This window comes from Sapajus apella, unplaced genomic scaffold, assembly GCF_009761245.1.
Source record: "Sapajus apella isolate SASKATOON/1434 unplaced genomic scaffold, GSC_monkey_1.0 scaffold24, whole genome shotgun sequence".
Classification (NCBI taxonomy): Eukaryota; Metazoa; Chordata; class Mammalia; order Primates; family Cebidae; genus Sapajus; species Sapajus apella.
In genome coordinates this window covers 4,237,061-4,251,181 of record NW_022436964.1, presented here as the reverse complement: position 1 = coordinate 4,251,181, position 14,121 = coordinate 4,237,061, and the positions used below count along the sequence as shown (strand labels likewise).

At 38.8% G+C, this 14,121-nt stretch overlaps 1 long non-coding RNA gene across 1 annotated transcript in view; it reads left to right on the top strand.

Annotated features, from left to right (window-relative positions):
- Positions 1-10,819, top strand: part of LOC116559719 — a 14,731-nt gene extending 3,912 nt beyond the window's left edge. The window contains exons 2-3 of the long non-coding RNA XR_004272581.1: positions 7,081-7,083; positions 10,725-10,819. This is a non-coding gene — a long non-coding RNA (uncharacterized LOC116559719). The remainder of the gene's footprint in view (positions 1-7,080; positions 7,084-10,724) is intronic.
- Positions 10,820-14,121: the final 3,302 nt, after the last annotated feature.

Genomic DNA, 14,121 nt, shown 5'->3' with positions numbered 1-14,121 from the left:
TTTTCTTAATTCTGTTTTCTTAAGTATCTCAGGCTGGGCTGACATATCTGCTTCTCTCACATTTGAACCACTCTAGTGACCCTCTCCCCCAAGCAAGAAAAAAATTATCAAAATACACCTTTGGTTCTATAAACTGAGGTGGGCTTTACCAATGAAACCTGGTTCCTAGTGCTTTCTTGAAGCTAATAATTTACCCTTTTTCTGTTTCTAGTCACCACCACCACCCTCCTCCTGAAAAAAAATAAAAAGAAAAAATTCCCTTACGTGGAGAAACCTATTTTATTACATTGATTATCAGCTAGCTAAGAAAAAGCACACCCCTTTCCTTACCTATTAAAGAAATAACTATAAATGTTACTTTGGTGGCTATGATGGAGGGGCTGGCTGTAGTCAAGAGCATCAAAGCTGTCAGATAGAAAATATTTGCTGTGTTGCTGAATCCAGCAGCTGACACTTGGCTCTACTGCAGTAGTTATGGGCCATGATGACAAGACAGGCAAATTGGAGATCAGCATAAGAAGGGTTAACAAAATGCCCTTCACCATACTGCAGGCAGTTACATCTGCGAAACCCTCAACCTTTGCCAGTTTTATTTGCATCTAGGAGTTGGGCTCCTCGTTACGAGGAAATCTGTCCCCAAGACATTTTACTTGGCCTTTCTCTGTTAATTCTAGTAATGCGCAATAAGACTCACCACCAAAGGGTGGCCCGAGGTGGAACGGCCAAGCAGAAATTTCATTTCCCAACCAAGGGAACATTTCAATTTCTAGGAAATCAATTGAGCTTCTATTAAAAACAATGACACATCTATGTGCTTTCCGCAAATAGGCTGCTTCCTGTTGGAAGGCAGAAAGCTGCCCTCCCCTGGGCCTCCAGATGAGCTCTGATTTATCCCTCCTGCACCAAGAATCATGTGAGCTGAAAGGTCAGGCAGTTAAAGATTTATGCTTTGTTTTATAAGATTGCTCAGAGAGAGACTCTTTTCCCTCTCTTGTTTATTTTTTATCCTCCCCCAGCCTGTCGTCCATTTTTCTGCTGAAACTAGACCATAGAAAAGGAAATGGGAAAATGTCCTGTAATATGAGTCCAAGAGCTTGCTGTCTCCCCAGATGGCAGGCTGTGTTGAATCAATGAGGGCAACCCCTGTGGCCGGCCACCACAACCCACCCAGAGAGGGGCATATGCATCAGTGCGCCTTGTAAATCTTTTTTAACCTTAGTTCTGATCTGGGATTTATTTGTTTTTCTAGGCAGATGGATCTGGCTCTCTCTGGGCCTTACAAAATGATCTGTCACTGTCTACCCTAATAACCTACGACAGTCTGTAATAAAGTCAGCTTGCCAGGTCTAGCAAATGGACACCATAGCTTAGATCATGTTAGGGCTTTTTGTTTATTAGATTCCTATCTTGGGCTACCCAGGCATTGGTCTTTTCTTTAAAGTATATACCCGCATCTCCCACCCCGGGACAGCCATCTGAGCAAGGCATTGTAGAAGATGAAGGCTAGGTGTGTTTATTACTTGCTTGCTGGGTGTGATCTTTTATGCTTATTGTTGACATGGTAATATTTGGGGAAACATCTAGTCCAAAAACTGATAGGTGAGAATAAGTTAAAAATCTTAAGAGCTTACAAATTTTTAACCAATTCATATCTTACCAATCTCATTTGCTTCTCTCAAACCTGTCTCTCTTTTCCTATTTAATATAATCAAGACCCTGTGAAGAGAGCTAGACACCAATCAGCGTGTTTTGACTCTTCTCTGTTCCCGTTGTATCAAATCAGCCCCGTTTCTTACTGATTGAGCCTGCAAAACGCCAGTGCCTCACTGCAGCCCTCCGTGATGCCTCCTAGGCTTATTCCAATAACCTCAAAACTGTCTTCTCCACCAGTCTATATCCCTCCTCCTCAGTCTATGGATTTCAACACAGCATCCTACTCCAGAAATCGTCAGTGCCTAATCTTTTATTCAATGTAAAGTCCCAAATCCCTATAATAGCATCCCCTTCACTGGCAAGACTCATTTGCTATCCACTCCCCTCACGCTCATACCTATGAGTTTGCCCCACTGCCCCTGCACCTTCCTCAACCTTTCCAAATCTCCATGCATTTAACTGCAGTTTTTCTGTCTAGAATTCCCATTGTCCTTCCCTTAACTCAGAAAAAAACAAAATAGCCACTTCTTTAAGATTCACTTCAAAAGTCACCTTCTCCATTAAGCATTCCTCAACACCTCCAAGAAGAATGAATCTCTTTTTCCTGTGATGCATCTTTATTCATTCTACTAAGTAGACACCTATACCTCTGCATCATAGGAAGTTACAAGCACTTCTCTTTCCCCCCATGTCAGACTATGAACTGTTTAAAATCAGAGCATGTCTTATCTGTATCTCTACCCCTAGCAATGGACCCAGTATTTAGCCATTAAAATTAGAATTCTCTGATCAGTTGCAGGAGCATGACAAATAATTTGATTAAGTCTCTGAATGCACTTGGCTTTGCAAAAGGTCACTTAAGGAGAATTATGTAGATATAGCCTATAATATTTTCTAAAGGCTTATAAACTAAATCAGGTTCAGGCACTTAAATTTCAACTGAACTTGGTCCCTCTCTATAACATCTACCCTTATAATGTTTAAATGTTATAATAGCAAATTTTAAGTCCCAAGACTTGCAATGACCTTGTAGAGGTCAGCTGTTGCTTTTGTGGCTTCCTAGCATCCATTGTCTATTCTCTTGGTGAAAGTATTCTGAGCTCTTTGGGGAACTTACTAGCTTTCTCTTTGTGTACATTCCACTAAGGCTGTTAAGCAAGATTCTGAGTCCTGTTCTAACCACAGTGGTCGCATATGACTCATGCCAACCAGAGGATACCCTCCTAGAATTTGAATGTTGAGCCCTGGGGTAAAGTGTTGAAGACAATTTGTTTAAACAGAGCTTGGAGAGCCTTTTGAAAACTGTTGCTAGTTAAACACAAGGAACTATTGTTTGTTTCTGAGCCAAGCTGTACAGAATTCCTGTTAATTCTGTGAAGTACAAAATATCCAATATCCTTAACTTATTTTTTGCTCAAGTTATCCAGGTTGGCTTTTATGGCTAGTCAAAAGAAAGCCCAGGCCAGGCACAGTGGCTCACACCTGTATTCCCAGCACTTCAAGAAGCTGAGGCAGGTGGATTTCTTGAACCCAGGAGTTCAAGACCAGCTTGGGCAACATGGGGAAACTCATCTCTTAAAAAAAAAAAAATTAGCCGGGCATGGTGACGTGTGCCTGTCGTCCCAGTTACTTGGGAAGCTGAGGTGGGAGGATGCCTGAGCTTGTGAGGTCGAGGCTGCAGTGAGCCAAGATCACACCACTGCACTCCAGCCAAAAACAAAAATAATAAAAATATATTAAACCTGTTCATGATAGTCTAAGTGTTAATTCTATTATGTTATGCCCATTGATTATATCCAGATTGTTTAGCTAGGTATGAAATACAGGAAGTCTTGGTTATAATCTAATTTGTGATATAGCCAAAATAATTCATGCCTAAAATCATTTATAGGTTACTTGAAGTCATAAAATGTATATACAAGATTTATTCTAATCCTCCCATCCCTCAAGAAATCAACATAAGCTACTTTTTTGATACACGTGGAGTTTCTTTAATGTTGACTCACCTAATCATTTTCATATATAGTTTTGTCCCCCAGCCCAATGCAGCAACCATATCAAATGGTAAGGCACTATGAGTATGTGATACATCTAGCTTATTTACAAAAACTATAAAGAAACTAGAAAATACAATTTTGCAGGACCCACGAAGTTCTACAGCATGCAGGCACAAGAAAGCCCCTTTTATCCATGATGTGAGCTCATTCCATCATGACCTCCTTCTCTCTCAGAACAAAGAATTCTTCTAAACTTCTCAGACTTCTCTCCAGGTAGGAGACACCCAAACCACTTATTTTACAACTGATAATATGTACGTTATTTGCATAAACATTTCTCAGTAAGATTATCATGAGGAAGAGGGCCTATTGAAACGATGACCAACAAAAGAAACCTCTAGTTTAAAAAAACAAAACAAAACATGAAACACTAAAGTCTTGTTCTAGGCTTTTACTCTTATGGTTGCAAGAATGCATTCTTCTGCAATACAGAACTTCTTATCTTATTCTTCTCTATGATTTTTTATTGGCCTATCGATGTTCTCTTGAATTCACTTGCTTCCAGCATACATTTCTAAACTAAACCTAAAACATTTACCTTCTCTTTGAAGTTGATTTGCCTTCCAATCTCACTACTCAACGTAAATCAATTGTGTCTATGGTTGCAACTTCTGATGTGAACCAACTTCAGATTCAGGTACCATCACAAACTAGCTGTGTAACTGGGGGGAAAAAAAGCCAAAACACTAAAATTCTGAGTACGTTTTCTCATCTTTAAAATGGGTCTAATAAGTGTACTAGCCACATAGGAATGTTGTGAGGATTAAATGAGATCATGTATATTGCCTGGTATATCGTAAGCCCTCAATGAGTGTTAATTTTGTTGAGTATTATGATGACAATATTGATTAATAATGTTCCATTTTAATACATTCATTTAGGAATTGAGGGTGATCTGTACTATTGCATTCCTTCTTAGTCACCTTCATGCCATCAAAGATAACAACACTTAATGAAAAGCTGGCAGCAATAATAGAAAAGTAGTCATCCCCAATATGAAGCAGTTAACAGTCTATAAGAAAAATTTCACAATAGGGAGGATAATGCTATGATAAGTTTTTTTCTCAAGTAAGTCTAGGCATCTTAAGTGAGACCTTTCAGTCAATTTCAAAACATTTTACCTTGCCTTTCCAATACTGCTCCTTGGCATACTGTTTCTATTTTAATGTTTTTAATGTTTATGTGCTGCTCTAATATGCTCTAAAAATAAGGCAAATGTGTAAAGATTATGGCTAATATTCCTACTTAGACATTGTTTAAGGTACAAAGATCCAAATTTAACAGAAACACATAAGAACAGGGGATCCAAGTCCTGAGTTCTAGTCCAAACTTTGCCATTCACTTCCTATGTGCCCTTAAATCAATTCCTTAATCTTTTTAAATAGGGTTCCCTGTTAAAAAGGAAACCTTAGACAAGTCTTAGTTTTAACTAAATTTAACCAAAACAGAAATGGTCAACAAATACAACACAAAACAAAGCAAAACCAGTTCATTAATTGGGCAGACCTCCAACCCACAGCAAGTTTATAAAACTCTAATGAATTACGTGATCTGGCAGCATTTGAAAGAAACAAAAGTTCAGTGAAGAAACAACTTAATTGGTTAGACCTTAATTGGTTAAGTGGTTACAGAACCTCCTGCAATCACTGAAGTTCAGTAACTGTAGTTAAATTCCATATTGAGCTGTTAGTCTTAGTTCAAGATGCTTATCCAAATCAATGGCCTCTCATAAATTTTATTTAATAAAAAATCTCCCTTTAAGTTAGAGTCTCGATGCAGGGCAACAGGGCTACTCTCAGCCACCATCATCCTGGATTACAGGCCTCAAGACATCATTCATAGATTATGGCAACCTTATGATTACATTTTTTGGCTCCTTATTTCAGCTGAAAAGAGACCATTTACAATTCAGCAAATGGCTGCACGTAGACATTTAAGACTGAGGAAACATCAGGAAACTACTGTGACTATCAAGAGGAAAATATCAAGAATTTGGAGTATGCTCTTAGCCAGGGTCCTCATGAACCAAACCAACTAAAAGAAGTGGATGAAAGAACGAGCCAGATGAGGAGTCTCTCCATTTTAAGCAAATAGCCTGTTCATTAGTTTCTTGTAACTAAGTTTCTACCATATCCAATTTATTTGGGTGCAATAAGAGTATTATATTGCCTCTCATAACTACATTAAGTTAAAACAGAATAATTGAGCAGAAGTCTAGTGACATTATCCTGTCAAGCAAAAAAGGAAAGCATAGGAAATAAGAGGGGTAAGAGTCTCATTCTGATGAGATTTGTCTCAGTATCCTGGGCAAAAGCTGTCCACATCCAAGATGCTATCTACTTTGAGGATAAAAACTTCCCTGGTCAGCTTTACCTTAAACTCTCCAATAGATATACAGTTCTAAGGGTCTGAAGGGGCCTTTGTAAGTTGAAAAACGTGGACTCAAAGTTCAAGGCTCTGAAGCTTTACTGTAGTATGAATGGTGAAAAGAATCTGGTATGGTTCTTGCCAATGGGATTTAAGAGCAGACCTTCTCTCCAATGCCATTTCCAGAAGACCCAATATCCAGGTTCTAGATCATGAAAGGTCTGGTTATCATCAACTAGAGGATTACAAAAAGCTTCCTTTATCTGATGAAAATACACTCTGGTACAATACATCACAGCCCTCAGCAATTAGAATTTAGAAAAGCAGGAGACACATAAGGTTCTGTTATTAAAGATAGAGGCCTTCCAGTAACTATTTCATCCATTAAAGCTACTGATAATACCCTTGGCAAAGTCAGTCCAATTAACCCACCGATTTTAATTTCCATATAGTGTTTATCCTTTCAGTCTTTCCAGAAGACTGATCATGACAGAGACAATAGCAATGACATTGTGTTAGTAACACCTTAACTGTTTTATCATTTTCCCTGTATAGAGGGTATCCCTGTCATTGGAGATCTCTCCAGAGATGTCCGATAAGGAGAATGTGTTTTTCAATAACTTTTTTTTTTTTAACTACAATTACATTCGTCTTCCTGCATGGAAAGCTTCTACATAAGCAAAGAACATAGACTATTACAAGAACACATTTACATCCTATTGAAAACAGTAATTGAATGAAATTCCTTTGTAAATGTTCAAATGATCTGTCATGTACAGAAATGAAACACCTGGGGTTTTTATTGTCCTCCCAGTGTCACAGGATCTTTGGGGTGTCACTTTTCCAGCCAGAGACCTCTGTAGATCATGGCGCATTTGGCTGAGTTTTGCTTAGGCCCGCTGGGCTTGTTCTGCCCACTCAGCCTGGCAGGCTGCACTCAGATCACACTACTGGCCTGGATTCTACATCTGCAAAGGTGAGCCAGGCACAGAGTGGTGAGGAGTGTGTGAGTGAGTGATATGGTTTGGCTGTGTTCCTACCCAAATATCATATTGAATTGTAGCTGCCATACTTCCCATGTGTTGTGGGAGGGACCTGGTGGGAGGTAAATGAATCATGGGGTTGGAACTTTCCCATGCTGTTCTCATGACAGTGAAAAAGTCTCACAAGATCTGATGGTTTTATAAAGGGGTGTTCCTTCCACTGCAAATGCTGTCTTGCCTGCCGCCATGTAAGGTGTGACTTGTTCCTCCTTGTCTTCTATCATGATTGTGAGGTCTCCCTAGCCATGTGAAACTGTCAGTCAATTAAACTTCTTTCCTTACAAATCACCCAGCCTTGGGTATGTTTTTATTAGCAGAGTGAGAACAGACTAACACGGCAGTCAAGCATGGAGTCTGACCACTATAAACAGCCAGTCATGGTGGCTGCATTGTGGTGTGCAGCTCCAGGTGCCAGCACCAGTGACAGCTCCCTGAAAGTTTGCAGATGGACCACACATACCATAAACAGCTTCCACAGCTAGCACCAGGGAATGTGGCAGTGCCCAGAAGCTTGGAGCTACCAGAAACCATAGAGCCCCAAAGAGAGTGTCACAGCTCTGGCTCAGGGAGCTCCTAGGTCTGGGCTCCCCAAAAGGCCAAGCTCTTCTCTCCTCTCTTTTCCTTCTTGTCTCCCACAACATGGCAAACAAGGGGCATGTTTCAGTTTGTGTTACAGCTCTTTCAGCGCCACCATTCAGAAGGCCCTGAGTTCTTGTCCCATATTCAGGAAGAATTAGGTACATGGACAAGTGGAGGATAAGCAAGGCAAAGAAGTGCTTTATTGAGCAACAACAGCTCAGAGGTGACCTGCAGTGGGTGGCTCCTCTCTGCAGGCAGGTCATCCCGTTGCCTAGCTGAGTCCAGGGTTTTTATGGGATTCAGAGGGGAGGAAGTGTGTGTTGATTGGTCAATGGGCAGCCATGGGTGAGACCAGAAAAAGAACCATAAGTTCTCACTCCAGTCTGTGGAAATGGCAGCCTGGTTCCCAGGCCTCATGCCAACCCTGTTCTGAAGGTGGAGTCTCGCCAAGGAACTACTGCTTTCTATCCAGGAACCTGTCTGCCTCCTGCTACCATCAACCTACCATCCACGGTGCCCACAGTGTCCATGCTGTTCATGCTGAGGGGTTCCTACAGGTCCATGCTGAGCCACCCTTATCTCTCCCTTGGCCTCCCTACCATGTTCATCAACACCCAAAATCTGGAGGGGGCCAAGGCAGCAGGGGTCTGGCATGTCAGCAGTGCCCCAAGTGTGGAGACATCCAGCCAGATTATGACAGCGCCTAGGCTCAGCCACAACTTTGCTCCACAATCGGAGTGGGTGCCGGGAGCAGGGAGAAGCTAGGCAGCAGGAACAGGCACTCTTGAGCCTACAGGGGCAGGAGGGCTTCCTGGGCCCCTAAGGGTGCAGGGATTCCTGGGTCTGCAGCCATGGCTGCAGCTGCATCCAGGAGGGCTGGGCCCCTGCTTCTCCAATTCGGAAGGGGTTGGAGCAGGCAGCCCCAGCTACACCTCCCCCACTGAAGCTGGCATCATGGCAGCAGCTGCTCCAAACATGCTGCTGCTGCCATCACCAGGATTATAGGATTGACAAAGCAAATATTGGCCATAAACCATTTTAGCAAGTTTATACCAGTCACCCTCAAATATTTATTCATTATTTGGATCATCCTACATATTCCATGATGAGTTATAAAGTGCAAGGTTCTTTACAATAGAACCTTCAAGGATTCAAGGATGACTAGGCAAGCATCCAGTTCCTTTGTGAGTACATGTTTAAATATAGAAATTTACACTAAATTTCTCTCTTCAGGTACTGATTTCGCTTTTCCAAATCTAGTGCATTATACTCTTAATAAATCATTATAGGGAAGTTGACTTGGATCAATTTTAAGGAATTCATTCAAATTGCACATCTTACCAATTTCAGCATTGGCTGACCTCGCATGAAAATCTGCCAGAACACATCTTTGGTATTCAATTAATTCTTGTTCTACTTGATTTTGTGTTAACTTTATAAATCAATCATTAAGAATTTCAGGAACTCCCACCCAGTCTAATGGTAAGATCTTAAAGTTATAAAAAACTTGTACTTGTCAAAGTTCTTTCCATGAATCTTTTGAAACTACAACACTTTTTGAACTATAACCAACTGAAAATGCATTTAGAGAAGAAATAACTGAATGCCAAAGACTTAGAATGGCCATGTTAAAACATTATAACCAGCATTTGACAAGGAAGTTTGGTTATCTCTATTGCAGACAACATTTGAAGATAACAACTAGAATTATCACTGATATCATTATATTAGGACTAGTAGATATCTATGAATTTCATAGAATTTCTGAAACATGTTCATAAAGAAAATTCAGAGATTTAACATCATATTATTTGCTAATGCTTTCCATACAACATATGAAACGAGCCTAATTAGTTTAAAACCTCTACAGAATGAGATACTTTCTAATGCTCTCCAGGTACCCACCTAGAAAGTCCCAAGTCAATTGTAAATTAAAAAGGCTAATTTATCATTTGATTTGGGGTAACATAAAAAATGGAGATTTACAACACTTGATCAAGATTACAGGTCACTATGAAATGGTCACTTAATCAGAGTGATAATTAAATACAGAAAGACACATAGTGGTAGGAAAAATCCTAGCTCTTTAGAAGAAAGGAGTCGGTTTTCCTATGTAATCAAACAACCTAATAAGGCTGTATTCCCTATTAAGAACAGATCAATTTTCCACAAAATCCTTTTTGTTTTAACATAGAAGACTAGATTCTAACTTTGCATAGCTACACATTTGATATCAATGCTCAGTTCTTAGAAAAACAATTCCCCTCTAATTGTTATCAGCATGACCACACGAATTCCTTTCACAAAACTTATCTTCCATAAACCTTCTACAACTTTCTTAGCCATTCAGTTTTATTCATTCTTTCTTTATTCTGAAACAACCTTTAAACAGTCTGTAAATTAGACAAAATTGCTCTCAACAAAAATTAAAAACCCACAGCTTTCATATTGTATAGATTCACTTAACCAAAAACATCGCTTACTTTACTCGTATATGAAACCATATAGTTTTTGTTTGTTTGTTTTAATTAGAATCTCCTCAACTCTTAGTGATCTTAATTTCCAATGGAAACCTTGGAAGCAAGCAATCTTGAACTGTCTTGTAGTAGTATTTTGTAGATGAGCACCATTTCAGCTTAGAAACCACCATTTTTGCTTGGTCTTTGTAGTACTACCCTTTTTATGTTTAATAGAGTGTAAGAAGTAGAAAAATTCCTCTTCAAAGTTTCCTTTCTTGTTAAAAACTAAATCACAAGAGTTAGAAATAATAGTTTGTTTTAAACATTTTCTTCAAAACCTTTTTGCTAATAACTCTTTGTTAAGCCCTATCCTATGTAGTTGTTAGACATGCTCACAGGTATGTGGTACATTCTATGTCCTTGTACTTTAACCAAGATATCTGTGATAGATGTGCCCACAGGCATTTCCCAGCTCATAGCCTATGCCCCTCCCTTATTTAAACTTCCTTTTTGTTCTCCATTGGTTTTCCCTGTTTAGAAAAGTTTTAAGTTTTTAGCCAATCAAGTTTCAGTTTTAGATTGTGAAGTCTAGCTCCGGCCAACAGAGATCAGACACAGTAGTAGATGACCCCAAATGCGTAAAAGATAAATATGTCTGCTTTTCCTTTGTTCGTTGTACTCTCCTAGCAAGACAGCTAACAAGAGCACCCTTTCTGCAGAAAGTAAAGATTGCCTTGCTAAGAGATCCTTTGTCTCAGTGCTAGTTTTTCTTTGCAGCACCGAGCATCTGTTTCCAACATAGACCAAAATAGACTGATTTGTCTATACTGTAAAAGAAAAAACATAATATACCACTAGCACAACTTATTATCAGACATAAAAGCTGAGACCATCACTATGTTTGGTATTAGATAAGTGGCAACAAAAATGGCTGACACAAGAAGGTCAGTTCAGCCATTCAACTATTTGTAGATAGAAGTGGACAATTTCTTTTTTTTTTCAGGATTGCAATTCACATCTATTATTTACAAAGAAACCACAAAATCTTAAGTAGGTGAATTCATCCATAGACCACTTCAGTGAGTATTTTTTGCTTATGATCATACCAAAATAGTTTGTTTCTTTGTTACAAAAAATTATTTGCACTGAAAAAAATATGCTCATGCTGTCTTCCTCCCACTCCTGCTTTCAAAATTCCATTCCCTTTTAAATGTCATCCTCTCCTTTATCTTACTTGGAATTCCAAGTGGTATATCTGGCAATTTTGTACAGGTTACTTTTATATGGCTTAATAAAGGTGTAATAGACAAAAGTGTAAAGCAAAGTCTATAAGACAATTTCCATAGTCAATCAAGCACAGCCCTGATTCCATAATGCTAGAGTAACAAGCACATGAGTGAAAAGTCAATGGGACTCCATAGCCATGTAAAGACCAACATTAGGCATTTGTGAGTGTGGTGACATGTGTCCTACTCATCAAGACACAGTGATCTGTTGCTTCCCATTTCTCCTAAAACATAGACTGATAAGTAATAAAAGATATACATTTAAAAAATATTTTTTGCAGCTTTTTAGTTGATTCCTTAAACTTGCTTTATTCATCAATATTAAAGTCAGGAGGTAAAAAAGCATAATAGCCATGATAACACCCAAAATAGTTTTTGATGATGTTAACTATTTTTGAAGTCTTCAATACCTAAAACTTACATATGGACTTACATATGGACAATTCTTTTTCTTTCTAGAACACAACTACTAATTTTCTTATACTGTGTGTATGTGTGTATCTGTTTCTCACATGACACTGAGGGAAAAACACTATATCTACTCTGTTTGTTTATACCCCTGGCCCTACTACAATGTGTGACACATAGTAGATAGTCAAATATCTGCTTAGTGAATGAATATGGCCAAGCATTGATTATCAGCCTTAAACAGCTCATCATTGTATTACTCTGTTTTCCAGGAGGACACATTCTACATTCTCAATGGAAGACGTGAATAGCTGTTTAATCTTTAGGACAGTTTCTATTAGCCTATCCCAGTCATTGAAAATAATTGGAAAGTCCCTCACTAGTCAAAAAAAAAAAAATCTTATTTATCCTATCTTCAGGCTTCTCTCCTCCAAAACACAATGAGATCAGAAGGGTTGAGGAGCACGTTTCAGTATCTTAACTTACTTAAAAATGAGTCACAAGAATCTTTTATTATCTGAGGTCTTAAAGTTATGTTGGATTGAGTGATAGATATCTATGAAATGTGTGACTCATTTACAAGTTTCCAACCTATTTACATTCACCTAGTTTACTCATTCTTAACAAATGTGCTTAAATTGCTCATTACACAGAGGTACCCATTGAAGTTCAGAAAATATTACCCCCAAATATTATCACAGTGATACTGATTACCAATACGTAAGCAAGGCAAGGCTTTCTGAATTCCCCTTATCTGCTAAAAACTGATTCTCTCAAGGGACTCAACTGTTATCAATCCTGTGAAGATTAACTCACAAGAAAGGAAGTCTCATCACACCCTGATAGACCTTGCTACTCAAAAACCATTTACAGGGCATGAGAATATTTAACCATTCAACAATTTACTTATTTCAGCACAGGGGTTAAGGGATCCTTGACCATTTCCTGATTGACCTGCCTGATTATTGCCCTAAGTTATTGTTACCTAGGTCATTCATTGAATTCAGGTTTCAACCCTAAATACCATTACCTGCCAAGACAAAGAAAGGAGGAAGCCTAGCTAAGACAAATGGTCAGAGGTAAGGCTTATTATATAGACTCTGGTCTTTTTGCTTTCTCCATTGTAAAGCCTCTAGTGACTTAGTTCTTCCTGTCTTCCTGGTGCAGAGACACAAGTCTTTGTAAATGGAGGCTTTTTCCTTCATTAAAGATAGGTCTCAAAATAACTAAAAATAGGCAGCTTCTTCCCAACTGAACCTGTATTCTTTAAATTACTGGGTTCTGGGCAGAGCCTATTAAGGAATAAGGCAGAGAAAGCATTTTCCATACAAGACTAGGATACTTTTTACTATCATTCTGAGCTCAAATTTTAGCTTACAGAAGTAGACTCTATTGATCTAAGAGCTCAACTTATATAAATAATTTTTCCCCTCACATTTTAGTCTCGTAAAACCTGTGTGCTAATTCATTAATGAATGTCATGGTTTCTATGGGGTTTTCTCTTTCTAATATACACTACAAATAATTTTACCCAAATTAAAACTTTCTAATTGTGGCCACTATAATTCCAAATTACCATTGGCAAGGTTTGCCCATTCCTCTTTAAAAAAAGAAAAGTATAATTCTGGGAATTATTATGCATGAATTGGGCTGGGATTCCAAATGTAGAATTTCCAGACCCTGGACTCATTCCAGTTTCTATTTAACACAAGCCAGCCACCCCAAGAAGGACACATACGCCTTTTCACAGCACAAATTAACTCTGGGTGGAGTTTCAGAAGGTGGAATGGAATTCCTTACTGGATCCAAGTGAACCTATGACTTTACCTTCTAGTAACCTTACCTACTGAACCCGGTTCAGTTTCATGGAGAGTTTAAACCCAGCTTAGATTTTTAAAAATTGCTCAAAAACACTCAGATTGCTCAAAACACACATTTGTGGAGCTTCACAAATTTGAGAGAGAACTCACTCATGATTCCCAGAAAATTGCAAGAAAATAGTGACTATAATGGTCTCAGTGGGCATCTATGCCTGATTGCTTGATGCTTTTGGGGTGGCAGGAGTTCTGTTCTGATTCCTACCAACTATACCAAATATCTTAAAAGGAAAGTCTTAGTCAAGTTTAAATGTTAAGTGAGTTCAATTGAGCAAAGAAAAACAAAGCAAAACAAAAATGATTCATAAATTGGGCAGCCCCTCAAACCAGAGTAGGTCCAGAGAATAACAACCAATAACCTGATCTGATAGCATTTACAGGAAATGGAAGTT